The sequence below is a fragment of the Chinchilla lanigera genome, unplaced genomic scaffold (assembly GCF_000276665.1).
Source record: "Chinchilla lanigera isolate Chin_1 unplaced genomic scaffold, ChiLan1.0 scaffold00004, whole genome shotgun sequence".
NCBI classification, from domain to species: Eukaryota; Metazoa; Chordata; class Mammalia; order Rodentia; family Chinchillidae; genus Chinchilla; species Chinchilla lanigera.
Window position 1 is genome coordinate 12,102,830 of NW_004955405.1, and position 23,393 is coordinate 12,126,222.

Sequence of the window (23,393 nt, forward strand, 5' to 3'; positions counted from 1 at the left end):
GTGTGTTTACCAAGTTCTCCTATGTTGATGTCTCCTGGACTTGTTCTGAGTGGGGTGGAGTTCTGAGATTGTGCTTTAGTCCTTCGTCTTGTCATGTTGATACCAGATGCAGAAAGCTCAGTCTCTTTCTTCCCTGGCAGCTCAGCAAAGACTGCTAATGTCCCTAGTTTTCCTGGTGGTAAGGCTTGCCCCTCAATCTCTGCTGAGATGCACTGCTTAGTCTGGGGTTTTCTTGCAAATGGTGAAGTGTATTTAGTTCTCCTAGGTGTCAGACGTGGACTGTGATGTCTGCTGATGTCAGTCTGTCTGATCCACTGTCCCCTCACAGTTCATGGCACGTGTATAACTTAGAATTGGGTTGCACTGGTGGTGCAATCCTGGACCAGTGGACCTGTGTCCCCAGGCAGTTCAGGGTACAGGCAAACCCAGACACAAACTGCAGGGTCAACAGTTTGTGGACCGCCTGATTCAGTGTCTCCAGGCAGTTCAGGACACACACAGGAGCTAGATGTGGGCCACACCAACAGTGATCACAGACTGCCCGTGTCTGTGACCTCCAGGATGTTGGTGAGCAAGCAAGGCCCAAACCTAAACCACAGTGTCAGGAGCTCGTGGAGCGCCTGTTCCAGTACCACACTGGGTGCGAGGCATGCGCACAGAGGACCCACAAGTAAACCCTTGTGAGAGCAGTTCACCTTCTGAGTGAAGAAGTCCTGTCTGTACCGGGCTCATGTAGGGCGGAGACTCAGACTGTAATCTACACCAGTAAGGATTAACTAAAAAATGTAAGAGATGTTATTTGCAATAGTGCAAAAAGGTAAAGCACTTGCTCATTGAATAAAGTGTGCCCAAGACCTTAGTAGGGAATTATTTAAAAATATCTACTAATGAACATAAAATAATAGTACATAGAGAAATATGTCATATTTATCATTGGATAAGAAGTTATCATGTGAACTACTTTTATTTCAGATTACTCTATAGATTCAATGCTAAGATAATTCTGAAAAATAAGAGACATGTGGTATTGCCTTAGTAGATATTAAAACATAATATAAGGCTATAGTTATACCAATAGCATGGCACTGTTATTCCAACAAATAGACCAATAGTAACACAAGAGGAAAATGATTATTTAGCATAAATGTCTCCAGATGGATGAAAAAAAGAAACAGAAGAAAATACAGATGAATAGCTTTATGATCTTGGGACATGGAAAGACCTGCTTCATGAGAGAAAACAAAATCTGACAACCTCTGTAGGTAGTATTAATAGACTTGCTTACAGCAAAATCAAAGATTTCTGTCAATTGAAGAATATCAGAAAGTTAACAGTTGGGTGACAGACTGGGGAAAAACACTCATAAATAAATTAGTTTATATTTATTTTCTTATTAGAAAAGCTGAATAAATGCAATAGAAAAATGGGCAAAGGGTATGGCTAATAAATATATGAAAGATTACTAATGTCACTATTCACCAGAAAAATGCAAAGTAATGTGGAGCTGCAAGCAGCTTAATACCACTGAGCAAAAAAAAACACCCAAACTAGATAAAGATAATATCAACTGCTGATGCAGATAAAGAAAAACTAGAACCTTATGCACTCCTTGTGAATTGTAAATTGAAGATGCCATATTGGGAAGCAGTGTGGCAAAAATATGAACTTAAGGCTTCTTATACATATTGACAAATTGTTTTCACAGAAGTATAGTGATTTATGTACTTTTTTATTTTAAAAATAAAAGGAGGAAAACATTAACAGACAGACAACCTTTTACAAAATAGGAAAAGAACAGTACAGACAATACAGAGTTATGTACTATTCTTTCAGCTATTCAATATCATGTTTTAAATTTATTAAAATTATAGTGTTATATTCAATAAATTTTTTAAATTAATGGAAAAGCTGACTACAATTAATGTATTGCTCTTCTGTAAGTTACCTACTTTGCTCATGTATCTTTTGAGAATATATTGTTTTCTTCATATTGATTTATATAAACTTTAATATAAAATTATTTTTATTTTGTATATTTCAGTAATATTATTTATTTGTGTTTATCAATTGTGCTGCAGTTACAAATAACCCTTAGTTATCAGTTATATGTTGTCTGCTTCTTGGTGTTTGCTCTTTTGACACTGATTAGAATATACTCATATGTACTAATCATTTTAGGATCCCAACTCAGGGAGAAGCCCCATTCTGGGATATGCTTGCTTTATGTGAAGGGTAAAAATCAAGAGAACTGGTGGAAATATATAATCTTCTAACATTTCTTATCCTTCCTGCCGTTGTCACTTGTGCTCATATATCATTAGCTGAAGCAAGTAAGGGAAATATACTACACTTACAAGGATGCACAGCAAGTCATATGGCAATAGGTGGCAATGGATAATCCTCTCACTGGGAATGGAGTGATGAATGATCATGAACAATAATATAATCTACTATAGAGCTTATTTGCAGGTGACTAATTTTGTAAAGAGAATTCAGTCTTGATTTCTACCCTGCAATGATACAACAATGGGATAAGAGTGTCTTGGGGGAAGGCTAATTTAACAATAAGAATTATCCCTGGGAAAGTATCCTGTTATAAGTTTTGGAGGTTACAGCCTGCGGCTGACTTGGGTGGTTTAATGGAAACAGGAAATGTGGTGAACCTGCCGGTTTGCCTCTGGAGACTGGCAAGGTGAGTGGGCTGCCTGTACTGGTATAGGCTATTAATAATATCTGAAAGAAGGAGGTAGGGTTCCACAGCCAAGAAGGAGTTCAGAGGCTGAAAGCGTTTACCAATTTTGAGAGACGTATCTGTAGTATTTCAGGAGACATTGCTTTGTGAGAAATTTTGCCTATACAAACTAGAAAGTCAAGTGAGGCATATTGTGGTACAGGATTAAACAAACAAAGAAACAAAACAGTAAGTATGGCCTCAAGATAGAAGCAATTCCCTTTTCTGTCCTCGACACCACTTCTGATTAAGAAAGTTCTTTTACTGTGTGAATCTAACCTCTTTGCAACACCCTTACATTCTCATTCTACCACTCCCAAAGCAGTTGTGGCAAAAAATAGCACCATCTTCAGTTCTAAATCTGCTCCATACACAAATCCTTGGTATTGGGGGGATTATTTATTTCAGAGTTTAAAAAATCAATTCACATGTCAGATCTGTGCCCAGTGCTGGGTCAGGGGGGTGACTACAACCTCTCCCCTCATGAGAAGAGATGAGCACAGGCAAGTGATAGTTACTACAGGAGAGTCCAGAGCAAAGACATATTCTTTCTGCCGGAAGAGGGTGGGCCGGGTAAAGTTTTACAGAAAAAGAGACATTTGAACTGGATTTTAATGATAAGGAAATGTTTCCTTCCCGCTGAGAGAATATACGTGAAGCTCTGGAGAGGAAGAAACAAGAAAACAGAAAACAGCTCTATGTCGCCCAAGTAGCAAGAGCCTGGGAGGGGATGGAGTAAGATGAGTCTGTACAGGTAGACTGAGGCCATGACCGACAGCATGGACTTTTAGTTTTTAAGCAATGGGGAGATACTTAAAGCTTTTTATAATATACACGTAGTAGTGGGGCTGGGGATTTAGCTCAGTGGCACAGTGCTTGCCTGGCAAGTGCAAGGTCGTGAGTGTGTTTCCTGATACCAGAAACAAACAAGCAAACAAACAAAATATACATGTAATAGCAAAATACAAAGGTCTGTGTTTTAGAAGACAGTGACTGACAACTCGAAGATGGGTTAGAGAAATGACTGTGAAAATTGTGCAGCCAGTGGGAGGCTAAGACCATAGACCAGAGGAAGCTTAATAGAGGTCCCAAGGCAGCCAGTAACAGTGTAGGGAGAAAGGAGGGAGGAGACTCAGGGGCTATTTTGGAGATGGGGTTGCCACAGCTGGACAGTCGGGATATGGGGGTAAGGGGGAGTCAGCAAAGGTGGAGGATGCTGACCTGAGTGGAAGTAGGAGAGATCACTGAAGAACGGCAACTGGAAGAAAGGGAGGGGCTTATGGGGATGATGATCTCATTGGCACAGAAGAAATCCTGTCACAAGTTGTGTGGGCTAGAACATTAAGCACCCAACAGTTTTCCAGTGTTATTATTTTTCCACCTATTGGTTGGATTTCAAGGTGGACTGAAGTTATATTGACAGCAGAACATTTATGTTGAACTTGTAGTGGAGATGTGGATACAGAGGCCCATGGACAGATTTCAGCTGCAGTTGTTCCCTTATTACATCCCCAGAGCTGCCCATCTCCTGGCCTCTACTGTAGTGACAGTGTTGTGTTCTTTAAGGAGCACTTAGGTGGCTTAGTGTCCCGGTGGCCCTGGCCTAGGTACACTTCTGGAACAGCAAAGCCCGTCGCACCTCCCTCCTGACAGCAGCTGCATGTCCCTTCGCCTCTTTCTCAGCTTTTCCTCGGCGGCTGCTCTGTATGCAGAGGGATAGCGAGCACTGGAGGCAGGTGTTGTTGCTGACTGCAAGGAGAGCAAACGGAACTTGTCTCGACTTCTGTTTGTGCTGGCAGCTAAAGTTGTTAATGCACTCTGTGCTCCAATTAAAATTAGAGTTTCCCAGGTCTTTGGTGAAATTTTTCTTAGGAATAAACATGAGTAGATTGAGATGGAACTGACAGGTTTTGTTAGTTGTTGCTGATCTCTGACTTTCTTCCCTCTAGGATTTGGATTAGAAAACTAAGCATAGTTTACAAATTCAAATCAGAGAATAATTTCATTGTCCTTAGTGTCCCTTTTCTTTGTTTCTTGGAAGTTTCTTGTAAGAAGCCTGGTCTCTGTTAGGCTTTCCCCTACAAAGAGTGAATTCTGACATACTAGCAGAGTCTGCACATTGTTCAGGCTCAAGAAAAAAGTAGGAGGGGGGAAAGGATGATGGCAAAAACAGAGGAGAAGATCATGAGAGCCTAAGGGTATATGAGGTAGAATAAGAGCCATGGGAAAATCCATGCTGGCTCTGGTTAAAAAGGGGTGGAAGCAGATTTACTTTAAGCTTTAGGGATTCTTATTTGGAAGGTCTCCGTCCAAGTTCCTGGGAGGCATGCTGGCAAAATGTTGCCATGAAAATATATATTCTCAAAAACTTTGTGTATATTCACTCTCAGATTGTATAAGCTGTAGGCTCCACAAAACCTGAATCTGCTCTAATTTATGGCCCCCTAAAAAGAAAAAGAACAAAACACATAAGAGGTAGGAGCTCTTTGTGCTCCCTGTGTGGTGTGAGTTCATTTTATCTAGCTCATTGACACCCTACAATTTTAAATGCAGCTATTTTCAAAGCAAAGAAAGTTTGGGTGCTGGATGTAGAGCAGCAGGTGGGACACAGATTTTACCTGGTTAGTTTGATTCAGTAATTTGCATAATTCCAGGTAAACAAATGATGAGAGTCATGACTAATAGTCATTGTGATCCTGCCTTAATTATTTCGAGCCAAAAGAAATGGTAATAAGTCATTTGATGCTAGAATTTTAAAGCCTGCTTTGTTTGGGTCATATGTGTGAGCTTTAAAAGTAGTCACCACAACATGTAAAGCTCTACTTAGAGAAAGAAAAAAAGAAAAGGCAACGATGTGACCATCAATGCAAAAACATATCAAGTGCCAACATAAAACAGATGAAAACAGGCAACAAGCCCAGTGCTTGTGGGATTTTGGGCTCTAGCTCCGTCATTCAGAATTGGCCCTGAAGCGTCATTTTCCAGAGGCATCACCAGGATGACCATGTCTCCGTAGCCTCTCCAGCACTGTCAGTTCTCTTCTGTTTATTATTAATTTGTCATGTGGTTTCCAAGCATTTTAACATAGCTTTTTTTTGCAGCACATTTCCGTCCACTACAAGCTCTGCAGACCCCTCCTGAGATATGATGTCAGCTTTATCAGCCCGGTCTTGCCATGGGTGACACTGAACTGGAGGAGATGAAGCTTGCCTCAGTTTTCACATTCAATCAATACCTGAGATAAAGCTCAGCAGTGGTGGGTAAACTTGGTAATCTTATCCCTGGTTAGTGGGGCATTCTCTTTCCGTGAATTTCTACAGTGTGTATATATTTTTTAAACAAACAAGTTATTTTTAAATTAAAAAAAAAAGCAGGGGAAAATGTGTTCTTATGTTTGGTGCTTTAAGTCCCTAAAAGGCTCACCAGGGTTATTTGTTGGTGGTAAAATGCAAGTGCCTTGTTACGGAATGAGATCAATAAGTGGTGTGCTCTAGGCTTAGTGCTGAACTCAAAGGAGATTGCTCTGCCTCCACAGAGGATTCTTCTCCATTTAGAAGCAAGCTGCCACGTTCCCATGCAGGTCTGAGGCTGAATTATGCTACTGGAACAGATGTGCTGCCCCTGTAGCTTTGACTCTTTACAACCTCTTTTTTGTGATCAATACTGACATCATGGTACTGGGCAGTTCAGTAATGGTAGTCCTGGGGCTTATTCCGTCTGGAGACATCTGCTCTTGTTGCTTGTATTGCTTAGGTCTGGCGTTGCTATAAACGTGCTGTTTATTTGCATGGACGGGGCTACCGAAGCTCATCCTTCATCTGGATCATGAATATGGAGTGAAAGAGTCAGGTTTCAGTTAATTCTGATGGTTCCAGAATTTCTGAATTGCAACTGGCTGAGTGAGGGAGGATGTCTGGGCTCATTTTCTGTGTAGAGTATAAGGAAGTCTATGCTGTGAGGCTATATGAACATCTGCAAAATGGGCTCTTTATGTTTTTTAAAAAACGTGCACTGTAGTGGAACAGAAGCATAATATAACCCATTAACATTAGTGTCAGCATAACAGCCTCTGAATTGCATATTGGTGGGAAAATATTGATAGCAAAGTATAAACAACTGCAAATGGGAAAGACAATAAAACTCTCTTCATAGAACCCGTAATTTACAATTAAATTGGCTACATTGAAATGATATAAAGTAGAGGGAATTTAAATTCTTGTACTTTCCCTTTGACCTATAGGAGGGTGAAAACAAAAAAGAAAAAGGTTAAGTGATATTGGTGGATTGTGCGCCCAGTGGATGGCTGATTACAGTACAAATAATATTGTTACTCATAGTTTGATTTTGTGAAATTTTCAGAGGTTAACATTCCATGCACCCTAATTTAACAGTTTGCTGATAGCAATAAGACATTTTGTTGGCAAATCCATACTAGCCCATGAGGGACTTTCCAAATGAAGGAGAATTTTCTCACAGACATACAGCCATGTTGATGAAGAATGTCCAGCTTAGTCTAGTGAATTTTCACTCTCTTATAGACTGCCTGGCTTTAGTTTTGTCTTCTACACGTTAGCAAAATAGACCAAAATCATAATTTTCCATTTTACTGAGTCACGTCTATGTCATGTAATAAGGTAAAAGTGGATGGATTGCTAGTCTGGGTCTTAAAAATAGTCATCTTCAGATTGAGCTCTGTGTGTGTGTGTGTGTGTGATTATCTTATAAACAAAATAGTACCATAATGTTCATTATTTTAGGGTTGAAAATGAGAGGGGTGCTGGAAAGAGGGAAGAAAGAGGAGGCTCCTTCTAGGTCTGATGCTCGGGTTGTAACATTAACCAGCTACAGACTTGGGACAGCCAAGTGGGACCATGGGAAAACCAGGACTCTGAAGGCAGATTTGTAGTGGAGTACTACCATTGCACCATAAGGGTAATTTTTTTCTTCCCTTGAATACCAGTGGTGGAAGAATCAATTTCTATATCTGAGCCTTGATTTCAATGAGACATGACTAGATCCAGTTCAGAAAGAAACTATGACTTGCCTTTTAGACCCCAGGTGACTGTTCTCTTCCTGTGGCTGGGGTGGAATGGCTGAGGCTGAGAACTCCTTCTGACCTGGGGTCCTGGTCTGTGGGTATATATTTCAGAAATAGCTGCTTGCATTGCAGTTGAAAGCATTGTGTTATTAGCAATCTATAATGCCCACAGGCCCCTTGTGAATCCTTAATAGCTGTGGAAGGGGAGAGTTAGTGGTTGTAGGTGAAAGAAAATTTTTGTGATCTATCTTTGGTGGCATGGAGTAGTGGTACAATCCATCCCTGCTGTCGAGTGTTCTCAGGCATGGTTACTAGATGACTGTGACATTTTGGGGGAGAAGTTTCCTCTATCTGTACCCCAAGAAAACACTGCCATATTTATGACAGCAGTATGTGCTTTGCTCCCTGGAGGTTTCTGGCCTGCCTGTTCACTGTGATGTCAGAAGCCAACATCAGCAGCCACAGTGAATGAAATAGAACAGATTTTTAGTTTCCTCCTTGGAAAGCACAAGTCCACAGGATTTGTTGCTTATCATAGGAAGACATTCTTAAGATACTAAGCAGAGGATTCAAAGTCATTTCAACTGTGTGTTCTAGGAGAAATGGCCTATTTCAAACTCCAAGCTGTGAGGCACAGCATTTAAGATAGGCCCATGTGTGGGACAGGCTTCCATTAATAGTTGTGCTCACTATGGGCTATTTCACATATAAAACTATTGTGGAATAGGCTCAGCTCCTTATATGCTAGTAGTGATGTCTACATTTTCTTTCTCAGTGATCCTTGTAGTATCAGACTGAAGCTGAGGACATCAAGGTTCCTAAGTAATCCCCATGACACTGGACATTTCACTTGTCCTTTTGAGAGAACCTTATAGTGTTTCCCTCACCTCATCATATGAATATTCCTTACAGAAGGGAGCTTAAGAGAAAGAGAGGCAACATGGTGAGATTATATTTGGAAAAGAATCAGCTTTGTGCACTTTCTTTCTGCTCTTTATGGTATTTAACAATCTTTCAATCAATTTGAACTATTCTCCTCCAGGAGATTTAGGATTGTGACAGTAGGAAGGCAAAGAGAAAAAAAAATAGCCACTGTTGTGTTTATAAAATTCCAAATTATCCTTGAAGTCTTCATGAGAAACAATGGTCAGAAAAGCCCAAAATTTCTGTTTTCAGGAGCCAATTTCTGAAAAAGCTAAGAAGCATCTTTAAAGCATATTTAAATCCTGAAGGAAAGATCCTGAAGAAAGCTTGACATATGGTGAACCAGAACTATTGATAAGAACCCTAGCAAAACAGAATCATTTGGTAGGGCTTATAGTGCTGATACTTGGGCTTGGCCCTAGGCCAACTGGATCACAGTCTCTCAGGAAGGTCGCTGGACTTTGGTACTTAAAACAAAAACTGAATGAAACCCACTTAAAACAAAAACTGAATGTGCACCAAGAGCTGAAAACAAATAAAGCTGGGAAAACCCATGACCATTCTGATCTGGAAGCTGAGAGAGAGAAGAGACAAGATGTACCTCTGAAGGTCTTTGGAGACTGAAATTAGAAGAGATCAGAATGACTCTCATGAGAAGGATCAGTTTTCCCCTGAAAAACTGTCCCATTCCATCTCCTACTAACATCTGCAATTTTGTATGTTTTTAGGCCAATGGTGCTATCATTTGCATTACTGTGAGGAGTCATGTTGGTCACATTCCTCATTCTCTGGGGAGGATATTCCACAGTCTAGTGTTTGTAGGTCATCTAGAATTGAACAGCAGAAGTGGAATCTATGCCTGGACATTGCTGTGTCCTATCCAAACCGAGCTAGTGAACATGCTCATCTTTAATGGGTCTGAAACAGAGGGAGGGTGCTCTTAACACTTTGCTGTCTGGTAAGGTTATGCAAAAGGCAGTATAACTCGAATTTGACAGGTTGGAGAGATTTGAGTTGAGAGTCATTTTTTTGTTATATGAAGAAGGCGTATTTCAACAAAATCAAATGATGGGCACTAGGTTTACTTTAGAAAGGAAATGAATTGCATGAGCACAGCCTCCCCTAATGAGGGGTTATCATGGTGATTTTGAAACAATACTTGAAGTACCTGGATGTATATATTAGGGTTTAACTCTCTAGTTGGGTGAAGTTGAGGTGTTCTTTTTACAGGAACGTTTAAAATTATAACCAGTAGGATTGGATGCAAAGGGAGAAAACACAAATGAAGATTCTGGCAACAATTTCGCTTCCACCATCAAGTTTTAACTGGTGGGACAGCTTTTTATTTTTAATGTGCTAAAATGGCTTTTTTTTTTTTCCTCCAGTACCGGAAACCGAACTCACGACCTTGCGCTTGCCAGGCAGGCGCTTTTGCTGCTGAGCTAAATCCCCAGCCCCTAAAATGGCTTTTAAGGGTAAATTCCAAAGACAGCTTTTACTGTGGACATTAAGTTTCCAAAAAATTTATAATAACAAAAAGTTTAGAAAGATTATAATAGGCATACTTGCATGATTTTAATATTAATCAGGTGCTAAAATATATCAAGATGTACCTTTTATATGAAATACATCTAAAGAAAGGAAACCTCACAAAGGGTAAAGTGGGGATTATTGAATCTTCCTCAGTGTCCATGTATCGCTATTGTGAATAGAAGTGTTCCCAGCCAGAGCAGGTGATTTGAGTTTTACAGAAAGAGCCCTTAGGAATGTCACAAGTGTAGCGATGCTGAACACAGAGTCGAATTCTCTGTACCTTGTGCCAACTTAGTGACCATTGAAATCAGCAGCACTGTGTCATACAAAGCACTGCTGGATCAGTTCCTTATTGGAATCAAATTATGCCATTATGAGAAATCATCGTATTTAATGTGAGCATAATTATTTTTATTGTGACTAGTAACAACCATAATGCAAGTGACAGAGCATGTTAAGGAGCTGGCTAGCTTGGAAATCGATCTGGGAGTTCTCTGCTGTTCACTTTGCTTGTGCCTGGGCTTCCTCAGCTACATGCAAGACAGCATTTGAATGCTTATCACAGAATTTTGGCAGAACAGCCAACGAAAAGCGGTATAAATCACTGAGTAGACTAATCCACCGATGAGTATAGTGTTCCCATGGTCCAGTCACCTTCCAACCACATGAGGCTTTTGGGCGACACCCTAGATCTAAACCATAATACTGTTCTTATGTGTGATATTCTACTACTTGTTTGAGTTAAGGTGTAGTATTCCAGAGATCTTTGTTTAAATGAAAGTGTGTCATACATTGTCAAATTGCGTTATCTTAGCTTACCAAGGGCTCATGTATGAGCCACTGTTATTCCCCTGCCACTAATAGCTTCAAAGAAAGTCTTTTCCAACCTGCTGCCTTAGTTTTGTCTATTCTTAATGGGTCCTGATCAAAGCAGACCATACACTTAGCCTCAGAATGACACGAGGGGCTCAGGATAATTTTTAATGTCATACCCTTAAATTTTAGGCTACCTTCACTTCTTCTTTGCAGTTTTGTGTCCATGAAGCCACAATCTTAGTCATTCATCACACACTGGTTGAGTTGGTTCTCTTGTTCCTAGCACAGTGACAAGTGTTATGTATAAGAAGATTAATTAGAAATGTCTTATGAGTTTTCATCTTTAATGAGTTTATAGTCCGATATGTAAATATAACAGTTAACTCAGAAGGGCATAGTGGTACAACTGAGAAAGGCTCTGGATGTTATGGGAGGGCATGAGGTGAACCCCTAAACCAGATGGGGGTATCAGGGAACACTTACAGAGGAAGTGGAGCATTAATAGGGTTTCAAATGACCAAAGGAATTGTCCAGCAGCGCTGCAGGGGGAAGTGGTGAAGGGCTTCCTCAGCAGGGATTTGCATAGATGAGAAAAGAGAAGGGCAAGAGCACCATGTATTCAGAGAATCCCAAGTGTGGCCACAGCTGGTGAATTTTACAGACATGTAAGTTGACCACCACTTTTAGAACTGGAAATGGGACAGAGTAACACTTCTTTTAAGAAGCCACCTACAGGCCATTTCCTAATGCCAATACTGTGGAGTTCAAGGTTGCCGCTTTTTTGAGAACCTTTACGTGTGGCATCTTGTTATGCCACAAAGGTGAATTACTGGTGGTGACTTGCAGGTGAGAGAGAGTGGGGAAGAGGCCCTCATTACTTCTAGAGAAAGCAAGAGAGGCTGGGTTCTGGAGAGCACAAGAGCATGGAGCACTCAGTGGGATGACAGTTTCAAACATTTGGTAGTCAGGCTCCCATTGACTGTCTTGGAGTCTTCCTTTTTCCTTACCATGGCTCTTTTTCTTTGATTTTGTGCGACAGGGTCTCTCCATGCAGTTCAGGCTGGTCTTGAACTCACTATGTAGCCCAGGCTGGCCTCAAACTCTCAGCTATCCTCCTGCCTCAGCCTCTTGAGTGTCAGGATTACAGGCATGTGCCAGCACACCTGGCTCCTTACCATATTTTAGCTAATCCTTCAGTCAAATAGTAACCAAATGTATTTTAAACAAAAAATAAGCTGACATATATTTCTGTCAAAACAAGAATCATCTCTTCATAGATTTTGGGAGTTGAAAAGTAAGCTTTTCTTATTTTAAAATTTCTTAATTTTCTCTGAGAATACTATCAGGATTTGAATTCAAGACCCCATACTTGCCAGGCAGGTGCTGTGCCATTGAGCGAAATCTCTGGCCCCAGTCTTTGAGGGTATTCTTGATACTAATCATACTTCAAAATTCTTTTTTTATTATTAGATATTTCTTATTACCATATGCCACAATAATAAACATAATAAAACAATTTAAAATGAACACTGCGTGTATTAAAGTTATTTAGGAGTGAGGTATGCCTACACTTTAGTTATATAATTGACTAGATTCATTAAGAAACTAAATTCTTTGTCTTGCTTAAATATTGAAGAAGATATATGTGGTCAGCTGCCATCCTTATCTTCATTTTTATATTGGGATTATTGCAACAAGATCTATTTTCTCTTGTTCATTTCTAAATTGTTAGGGAAATAATAAAATAGCAAACTCTTTTGGCTCCTATTAAAAACCTCAATGCCTGTAGAATAAACGTTACTTAGGCTGCCATGTTACCCTTTAAATACTACCATAGGTGTATCGTTTCCAGCTTGCTTGCAGAGATTTCTCTCTATATTCACTTTTCTCTGAGTAGATAATGTCCAGTCTCACCTTTTCTTTCTGTTTATGTCACCTTTTCCATCTGGATTGCCTCTCTAATCTATTCCCATCTGTTACTCCCAATTATTATTCCAGGCACAGCATAATAACATGGAGAAACTAACCTTTCTAGGTATGAAAACATTTAAAATGAGGTTGAACCAAATCAGTGGCTCAGAAACGATATGTGAACAATGGACTAAATATACACAAAAAAATGGTACATATATAAAAAGTGGTTTTCAAGTTAATTGAAAAAAGGTGCATTATTCACAAGACCATCTCTTTGAGAAACAAAATTAAGGCTATAGTTTTACTTTATCCTTATGTTGGGAAGGAAATCCTACTTGTCCAAACTCATGTTTCCATGAAAGGAATTGCTTTGTACAGAGCAAACCTCTTGGTCTCTTTTGGTCTGTTTTATTCATTCCTTTCCATAGAAAAAGGTGTGAACTACTTGGCTGAGGGATCTTGGAAAAAGATCTAAGCAGGCTCACCTCAGCTTCTTCAGGGCTCCACCAACTTGTGAAGTGAATTATTCTCAAGATGCTCTAGTTCTATGTGGCCTTGTCACTCCAGGCAGGTCAGTAGTTGTCCAGATCTACCACAATTGAATGACATGTTTACTTATGGGAATATGATGGTGGTGACAGCCTAAACTACACTCTATAACTTAATTTTGCTCCAGTAGAGGATATTATAAAAATCTACACTTCTTTCATAACAGTATCTACTTATCAGTTGACCTATCACTTTAAAACTTTAGTCACAAACCCAAGAAATCAAGGAAAGAAAAAAAATAACTTTTGCTAATCAAGGCTCAAAACTTTTTGTATCACTGAAGGTGAAATCTTTTCTTTCCATCTTCCAACACAATCCATCCTTGCCCACAATCTGACATTTATTGATTGCCATCTGTTTTTGTCAGTTTCAGTTGTGTTATGCAGACTTCACTAAAGTATAAACCGAAGGAAGGCTGTTTTAGTTGTCTTTGAACACCTGAAGTACTTTCTGGTGAATAAATGCTCAACACAGGTGAAATATATCAATTATGTCTAGCAGCTTTTTATGATTACTGCAGTCTAGCTTCTGATACAGTGACTCCTCTTACATCATAATGCTATTGAATTTATTTTATATTTTACACTTTTCAAACTGCATTCCAAATGACATGACTTACTTTATTTAATCTTTAAAGAATCCTATGACATGGGCAGAACAAATCTTATTTCCATTTCTTAGATGTGACAAAAAGACCTCAGAGAGATGAGTTACTTGCTCAGGGTTATGGTGCTTATAAATTACAAAATCCAGGACTTCCAATTCCTAGGAGCTCTTTTATCCTGCCACATCTATTTTTTGTATGAAGGTGAGAAACCCAGTGACCTTCCAGAAATGGAAAGAATCCTGCAATATTAGAAAATATATGACCTTTCAAAGACACTAGTTGAAATTTGATGTGAAATTCCATCTGACATGTTTGTAGCAGCTTTAATTATTTAATCAATTCAATAACAGGATATTTAAAGCAGCAAAGAAATCACTGGGCATAACCAATTTCATCCACAAATCAGACATTTTGCACCTCAATTTTCACTCTTCAGTTTTGCTTTGTGAACTAATTGGCAACACTTGATGAAAATTTAAGATGTAGACAGACTATAACAGGTGGAGCAATCACGTCTTCACAAGGAAATTAATTTATACGTGCACACAAATACACACGCATATTCATAGCCTCTGGTCCTGCCAAGAGAAGAGCCCCAGCAGTGTGGTTAGTTGCAATTACGGCTAAGTGTCATAAAACAATTTTGGCATATCACGGTGCCCATAGGAATCACACTGATTTCTCAATTTTTGGTCTTCCAAGCACGTTTCAATCTCATATGAATTTGTCCTTGTAGGGTTTCTCTTCGCTGTTTTGTTTGTCAGAAAAGTAATTTGAGTACATCCCGCTACTCACTCTGTGATTTGGAAATGTTGTGAAAGCAGCTATCTTGTAAACTGGACTAGAACAAAGTGTGTCAGTATGATTTATAGGAATCGCTGTGCTGCTGTTATGATGTGTAGATAGCTCCATATACAACAGCGTATATTCTCAAATGTGTTTTCACAAGGATGGTTTCATTTACATTTTCTGAGTTTTTAAAATGCTTCCATAGTTACATGATTATTAGCAAATGTTTGAGTAGAGTCAGTTTTTAATTATCTAGTGCCACATTTTGAACAAATTTTTACACAACTTTTTACTGGTTTGAAAACTACAACTTAAACAAACAATTAAGCTTCTTCAAATTTAGACTACAGACTGGCTGCAAAGGCTAGTAACAATATTCTCCAAAATGTCATTTAGAGAATCCTAGGTACTTTGTATATGGTAAATAGTGTGATGTGTACTGGGTAAGAAAACTGTAAATTGATGATTCACTGATGTAGTTTATTTTTCATAAAGCAAGACTGAAAAAAATTCATTATTATTAAATAGTGCATTGTGTTATTAAGTCAATATGAATTAGGGACAAAGTACTGACTGTAAACCATGTGGCTAGTATTTAATTGTGAAACCAGTATAGTTTAAAATAGGAAATGTCTTATATTCTGGAAATTTCTATTTTTCTATTTCTAAAAGTTGAAGTTATCTTGGCATTGATATGTTGCTTCAAAGCAAGAAGATTAGAATCTTTCTACTCATATACAAAATAGAACAGCTGTGCTTTTCACCCTTCAGATTAAAAATATCTAAATACAAGTAATACACATTCATCATAAGCACTTAAACAAATGAACAAAACCTACAAAAATATAGGCATATAAAAAGGCAAATAGTGTATGAAATTCTGTCAAAGAGAATAATTGCTAATATTTTGGCAAATATTTTACCAGATATTTAATTCTACACATGCACAGGTATATTTGGTAAAATTGGATTAAACCAAATATGTAGTCTTTTTTTATTCTTTAAAATATGGTGATCATCATTACAGATCAATAAGTACAGTTTTGTATTTCAATTATCCATGGTTGTAAACTGTTGTAAGGCAGATATGCTATAAACACAGAATTTTAATTCTTCATTGATGTATTGCAAAATATTTTTCATTTTTACACCTTTACACTATATGTACCCTTGTAAATTCATTCAAAAAACTTTTTCTCAGGTGTTTTCTATGTGAGAGATATTATTGTAGGCACTGGTGTTATAGTAGTGAATAAGACATTTCAATCCTCTGCTTTTATGGTGCTTACATTCCAGAGAGGAAGCCAAGCAAATTACCAAGATGATTACCAATAGTGTTATGTGCTTGAAGAAATATAGAGGTGTAACAGTAACTGAAAGAGAAAGAGAGGTAACGTTGGCTTGTGTATTCAAGAAAGGCCTTTCTTAGAAAGAGATTTTAACAGGAACCTGAGCTCAAGAAACTAATACAAGAAAAATTTCTGGACAATTATTCCAGCCCTGATTTGGGCTGACCTTGGAGTGTTTAAGAACAGGAGGATGGCCACTATGGCCAAGTACAGTGGCTAGTGCAAAGAGTATTAGAAGAGGAAGAAAATTATGGAGAAATCCTCAGCGATTGAGTCTTCAAAGCCTCATGGGCCATGATTAAGAGTTAGATTAATTCTAATTGGGTTATTTTCACATTGTAAATGTTATTCACGAAATTTAATTTTCATGGGAGTGCTGATTACTGATAAAAGAGCAAGGATGAACTTATTTACTCAATCTGTCTTTCATCAGCTGTTTATAGAGCAGTGATCTCATGCCAACCATATTTTATGCCCTAGAATATAGGAGATCCTATCCTAGGTAGTCAGTAACTCCCCAGAGGAAGTCCCTGCCCTTTTCAAGCTGACATGCTAGGTTCATATGATAGAGTGTCTGGTAGCAATGCATGCGGAAATTAAAGCAGGCTGGGGGTGTGTGTGCACATACTATTTCAGGTAGGGTAATATGGAAGGCCTTTAAAAGAACATGATGCTTACTTAATATTTACAATCAATTAAGACACGAACCTAGCCAATATTGGGAGGATGATTGCTCTCAGTAGAGGAAATGAAAAGATTAGCAAGTATAATGATCTTCTAACTGAAGGGCCCAAAAATCTCAGGAGCCTTGAACAGCTAGGTTCAGAGTAGAGTCTGAGGACTTCTAGACAATGAAGACAGAGAGATAGCCAGTGTCCTTAAAGGTCCTGGTGAAAACTTTAGGTTTTCTACTAGGTATAATGGGAAGCTATAGCTAGCTTCTAGCTATAGCTTTAAGTGGAAGAGATGAGAAGTTTTGAGAAGGGGAATGGCAGGGCCTCTGTGTGTGTGTGTATGTATGTGTGTGTGTGTGTGTGTGTGTGTGTGTGTGTGTGTCTAACTTCATATGTTTTAAGATCACCTTAAATGGTATGTGAAGGGCAAAATGTTGGAATTATCAAGGACAGTTAGGAAAATGTTTATACTATCCAGACAAAAGGTGATAGTGACCCTGACATGGTCATAGTGACAAAAGTGGTAAGAAACTATAAGGTTCTGAAGTGCTAAAAGGGAAGAGAGAACGGGATTACTGATGCATTGTATATATAGTCCTAGATAAAGGAATCAAGCATTTGGCCTTGTATACCTAGTGAGTAGATGTGATAGTTTTACAGATGGGGAAAACTAAGGGAACAAAACAAGGGTGAAAATGGGAATTTTTGGAGTATATTAAGCTACGGATGTCTGTTGTAATTGAGCTGACAACTGAATTAATATACAAGCCTGGAATTCAGAATGGGGTCAAGAGATATAAAATTAGAGACTTTAACATTTGGATGATATTTAAAGCCCTAGGAGTAAGCGAAATCAGGTAAAGAGTGAGGAAATAGTGAGAAGAGAAAATACCTGAGGAAGGAGGCTTGGAACTTCAACACTTAGAGATCAGATGAAGAGAAGAGCTATGAGAGGAATGGTCAGAGGCAGGAGGAAGGTGCAGGATGCCAGTAGCTAAAGGAGTAAAGTATTTGAGGAAGAAGGCCATGATCAATGTGTCAAATACTGCCAGACAGCCAAGTAAGAAGAGGACTGAGAACTGACTGTTGGATTTCATAGTAGTGTACAGTTTATGATGGCAGTGAAAAAGGCTTTGGTAGGACATGTGGATATAAGAAAGTACGATAGAAGAAGGCTTAAGCAAAAATGAGATAATAGGGAGGAGTTTTAGACAATGGATTTTTCTAAATTTAATCTTCTTTATTCAAAGTTTTGCAATTAAAAGGGATCAGAGAAATAAGACAAAACCTCAAATAAAATGCAGAGCTAAGAACTGTTTTTGTTATTTGTTTGGTGTTCAGTATTTTAATATGAGAAAAATTAGGGATTCCCTTCAAAATATAAAACCCTGTGATTAAAAATCATGATACTGGCTTTGTCAGCAGAGTCAGTTCCTGTGTTATGAGGGCAGAAGCCAATTAGTTAGGGAGCTATTGTAAGAATAAAGGGAAAACATGATAGCAATCTGGACTACAATGTACAAATTGTAGTGAACAATAGAGAGAAGAGAGAATGAATTCAAGGTAGATTTAAAGACAGAGGTTAAAACACTTGAGTGGTATATAGGAGGTGTGGAAAAGAAGAATCAAGGTTGATCAAATTTTTCTCGAAGGCAAGGAAGGAATTTGGAAGTACAGTGGACCCTTGAGTTATGACTGGCCTCACACACGAATGACTTTTTTTATGACCAGAGTTTTAGGTTTAACTTACAACCGAAGTCCGGAGTTATGAACCAAATACCAGCCACTTGTGCGGTTTTAAACAAAGACTCGCAATGCCAGAAAATCATATGTAAGCATATGTAAATGCTAGTCTGAGCCCTGATGTGTGTGTTTGTGGATGTGATTTTGGTCAGTGCTTTATATAATTGCAATGATTGCTGCTATCAAAAATGGCCCCCAACAAAGCTAGAAATGAAGCCAAGGAAAGAAGAGAAGGTAAAGAAAGCAATCACAATAGAAAAGAAGAAGGAAATTGTGGAGAAATATGACAGTGGCATTCATATGACTGATCTCACTAATATATAAGGCATATCAAAACCCACATTTTGACAATCTTAGAAAAGATTTGCATAAAGAAGCTAGTGTTCCTGAAGATGTTCCTCAAAGTAAGTCATGATCAATAGTAAGTCATGATCAACAGTGTTAGAGGAGGGAGAGGCTGTTACTGTATTAGTGTGGTTAAATGAAAAGCAGAAGGCAGGTTATAGCCTGAGTCTATAACTTGTGAAAAAGCTAGGGCTATAAATGCAGATCTCATAAAGAATAATCCATCAATGAGTAATAATGAAACATTTCATGCCAGTAAGGAGGGGTTTAACAATTTTAAAGTGAGAACTGGAGTTCATAGCATAATTATGCATGGTGAAACAGCCAGTGTTGATAAAAAGGCTGCTGAAAACTACATACACTTCAAAATGAGAAGACATAGAGAACTGGCTTTTGTGATCATCAAGTGTTCGGCTGTGATGATACTAGCCTCTTCTGGAAGAAAATTCCCAAGAGAACATACATTACCCAGGAAGAGAAGAAAGTGCCAGACCACAAGCCTATGAAAGATAGGCTAAATTTATTGTTATGTGACAACATGTGCTGGAGAAGTTGTTAGCATGTCAGATTGTACTCTGCAGAGCAAAGAAAAAAAACCTAGAATATGATGATATGATGACCATGTGTGATAAAAAAGCTGACCAGTTGTGATCAAAAATCTTTCCAGAGAAATATCATGTTTATTTTGACATTTCTACCTGTAACTGAATTTTTGGTACAACCAAAAGCTCCTTGAGAATAGACACTTGAGAATATAGAATTCCAAACAGCTAAGGATGATTATTCTGTTCAGGAGAAAAGGAAGTTTTCTATTTATCTTGAGGGGTGACCTCAAGATAAATCCTCTGGAGTGTTCAGAAAATATAAAGTCATGAAGAATAGTCTAGGGATCATGTGGAAATCTAATGCAAAAGCCTGGATAAGAAGAACACAGTACTTTTTTTTATCAGATCAGGTAGGCTTTCTGTCCTGTTAAGAAATATCTAGAGTACAAATATTTACCACCCAAGGCTCTACACATCATGGAAAATTCTTCTGTTCATCCACAGGATTTGGAAGAAGAATTGTATGAATTCGCATGGCTCCAAGTCAAGTTCCTCCCACCTAATATAACTCCTCTACTGCAGCCTATGGACCAGCAGGTTGTAGCTAAATTTAAGAAGCTATACACCAAGGAACTGTTCATGAAATGCTTCCAGATGGTCTGAGATACATATTTAACTGATCAAAAGTTCTGAAAGGAACATTACAACTTTCCTGTATGGGGTTAATTGAGAAATCTTTAGTCAATGTCTCTCTAAGGACACTGAGAATTGCCTGGAAGAAAGTGTGGCCTAAAATTATACAGGAGAGAGACCTTGAAAGCTGTATAGAAGAGACAGAGCCTTCAACTAACCCTGTGGTTGATAGCACTATCACTATAGCATAGTCCATGGGCTGACAGGTAGACAGTGGTGATGTTGATGAACTGGTGGAGGAACACTCAAAAGAACTGTCTACAGAGGAACTCCAGCAACTTTTGACTAAGCAGCAGAGCATGGCAGCTGGGGGGCTTTCTGAAGAGGAGGAGAAGTATCAACAATCAGTGCAGCAAGGTTCTTCTTAAGAAATAAAGGAAATCTTGAAAAATGGATAGAGCAACAAACATTTGTAGAGAAGACCCACCCAGATAGAGAAAAAGCCAGTCATTGCATTCACTTGCTTAATGACAATTTCAAATCATACTATAGAACAGTATTAAAGAAATGACAGAAACAGACAACCTTAGACAAGGCTTTAGTTCTGAAAAGGTTGAGACCTAGTGAGCCAGAAGCAGGTCCTAGTGGGCTACAGATTCTCCCAATGAGAGGACACCAGAGAGCCAGATTCCTGATGTTCTTATGGAAGGGCACTTTCCTTCCAAAAAATAACCACCTGCCATTTCATCCTCCCTTCCTGCAAGCCAAAGATGTCAACTTGAATGTGTAGTACAGTATGAAATTTTTATTTCTGGTAAACTAGGCACATTTTATAACTTTTGTTTTGATTACACTTGAAAAATTATACAACAATTTTTATTATGAAAATTTTATTATTATTGGTTAAGGGGTGCTTTGAGAGATTGGGAATGCATTATGGGTATTTCCATTATTTCTTATGGGAAAATAGTCTTGACTTGCAACCAACTTGAGTTACAGCCATCTCTTATGAATGAATCAAGCTCATAAGTCAAGAGTCCACTGTACCATTTAGTAAAAAGTAAAAACCAAGGACATTCAAAAAGTTTTACTGGAGGGCTGGGGATTTAGCTCAGCGGCAAAGAGCCTGCCTGGCAAGCACAAGGTCATGAGTTTGGTTCCCGGTACTGGAGAAAAAACAAAACAAAACAAAAAAAAAGTTTTACTGGGTATATAAGAAATTTTTGATATGCCAAGTTTGCAGTTGCAATTACATATTATCTTCTTAAGAGAAAACTTTTTAACATGGAACTATGCTGGAACAAAATGATATAAATTTATAAATTAAACCATCTAAAAGTATCTAAGATTCTCTACCCTCTGGGAAACTCTGGGAATTGTCAATATTTTGAACCTTTGCTAATCTGATGGGTAAAAGTGATATCAAAGTATATATGCATTTGGTTATAGTTAACATTAATTTATATGTACGTATATGCATATAATTTTTTACCAAGAGTAGAATCACTTGCTGTGATTTGTATGTAATTATCTCTTGTCTTTTCACTTTCTTATTACCCTCCCTGCTTCTGCACTTTCTTATGGAAGTCTCTCACAGTCGCTATGTCTGACACCTCCTGAGAAATGCAGATTCTTGGGCCTCCATCCACTCTAAACTTCTTGAATCAGAATCTCTGAGACCAGGGCCAACAATCTGTATTGTAAGTTCTCCAGATAATTCTGAAGCATACAAAATCTGACAACCATTGGTTTCGATGTTCTCTACTCCTAGTAGTTTCTGTCCTACTTATGTTTATGTCACATTTCTAACTACTAGAATTTGGAGGCAATATTCTTGAAATTTTACTGCACTGTTCCCCTGGTGGTGTTCAGTGTTATACTGCTATTTACTGTGCTGACATTCTCATATGCTCAACATCAGAGATCTTTTTTGGTGTTTTAGTAAGCACAAAATCCTTTATAGTTCCTTTCATCTCTCATTTGTTGTCCCTTTCCTGTCACATTGGCTTCAAGTTATACCTGTGTTATATGGGTTGCTGATTTTTGTTGTTGCTAGGCATTGCCACCAATAGTATGGTCTACCTTATCAGCCCTAGCAAACACAATTATTTCATATTGATCTGAACTTGGGGGCACATCCGTGGTGTCAACTAAACAACAATGTGCTGCTATATACATTAGGAGTTGTTGCTTAATATTATGTGTCTCATCATCATGATTTTTGTGATGGGTAAGGCGAGAACTAGGGCTAGGCACCAAAACAGAGCTTTTGCTTATAAATGAGTTGAAATTTTTGTGCTTAACCTGTTTGGATTGTAAGACATATACCTCTCTGTTGACAGCAGAACAAGGTGAGGAATGTTGATTTGTTCTCTTCTTTTAAAGTAGTTTGGCTAATTTGATGTATCAAATTACAAAGAACTCCCATAACTATGTATTTCAAAACAATCCAGGAAAATTTTTGAAGTTGATGGCTTTATTCATTATTCTGGTGTGTCTATATTTTCAAGGATGTGAAAATGCATTGTTTTCACATATGTACTTTTAAATATATAATATATTGCACATTAATGTTTCAAAAGCTCTACATTTTTTGTGGCTATGTCAATACAGGTTGTCAAATAGTATGGTCAGTTTGTGGAGATGGACTATTGGCCCTAACTATGGCTCATAGTAAATTTTATCTGTCATGATGGATAAAATTGTCAGCCTGATTAATTTGGAAGACACTTAGGGGATTAGTGAGCATACTCCTTCTGAGTGTGTCTGTGTAGCTCAAGGAGGCACGACCTTTGTTATTGCTTCTAGTCCCTCTGCCCATCCTCTCTAGCATGGTTCTCCTTTTCTGCTTCCTGGCTGCCACAGACAAAGCAGCTTTGCTGTACCATCCCTTTCTACCATGATGTTCCTGCCTTGGAGCTAGCTGGCCATGGACTGAGTCCTCTGAAACCATGAGTCAAACCTCTCCTCCTTTAAATTGTGGGCATCAGGTATTTTGTTAAGCAACAGGAGAGCTGATGAACATACCTGTTTTCCTACTACCCACAAGACAGAAAAAAATATGGCATGATATGTTGACTTTTCTAAACCTACCATTTTAATTTTGAATATTCTGATACACAATAGAAAGGGGATTAAAGGTTAGATTGGCTACCTCAGCAATCTTCTCAATTGCTTTCTAATATGTGAGTATGGAAAGCTAA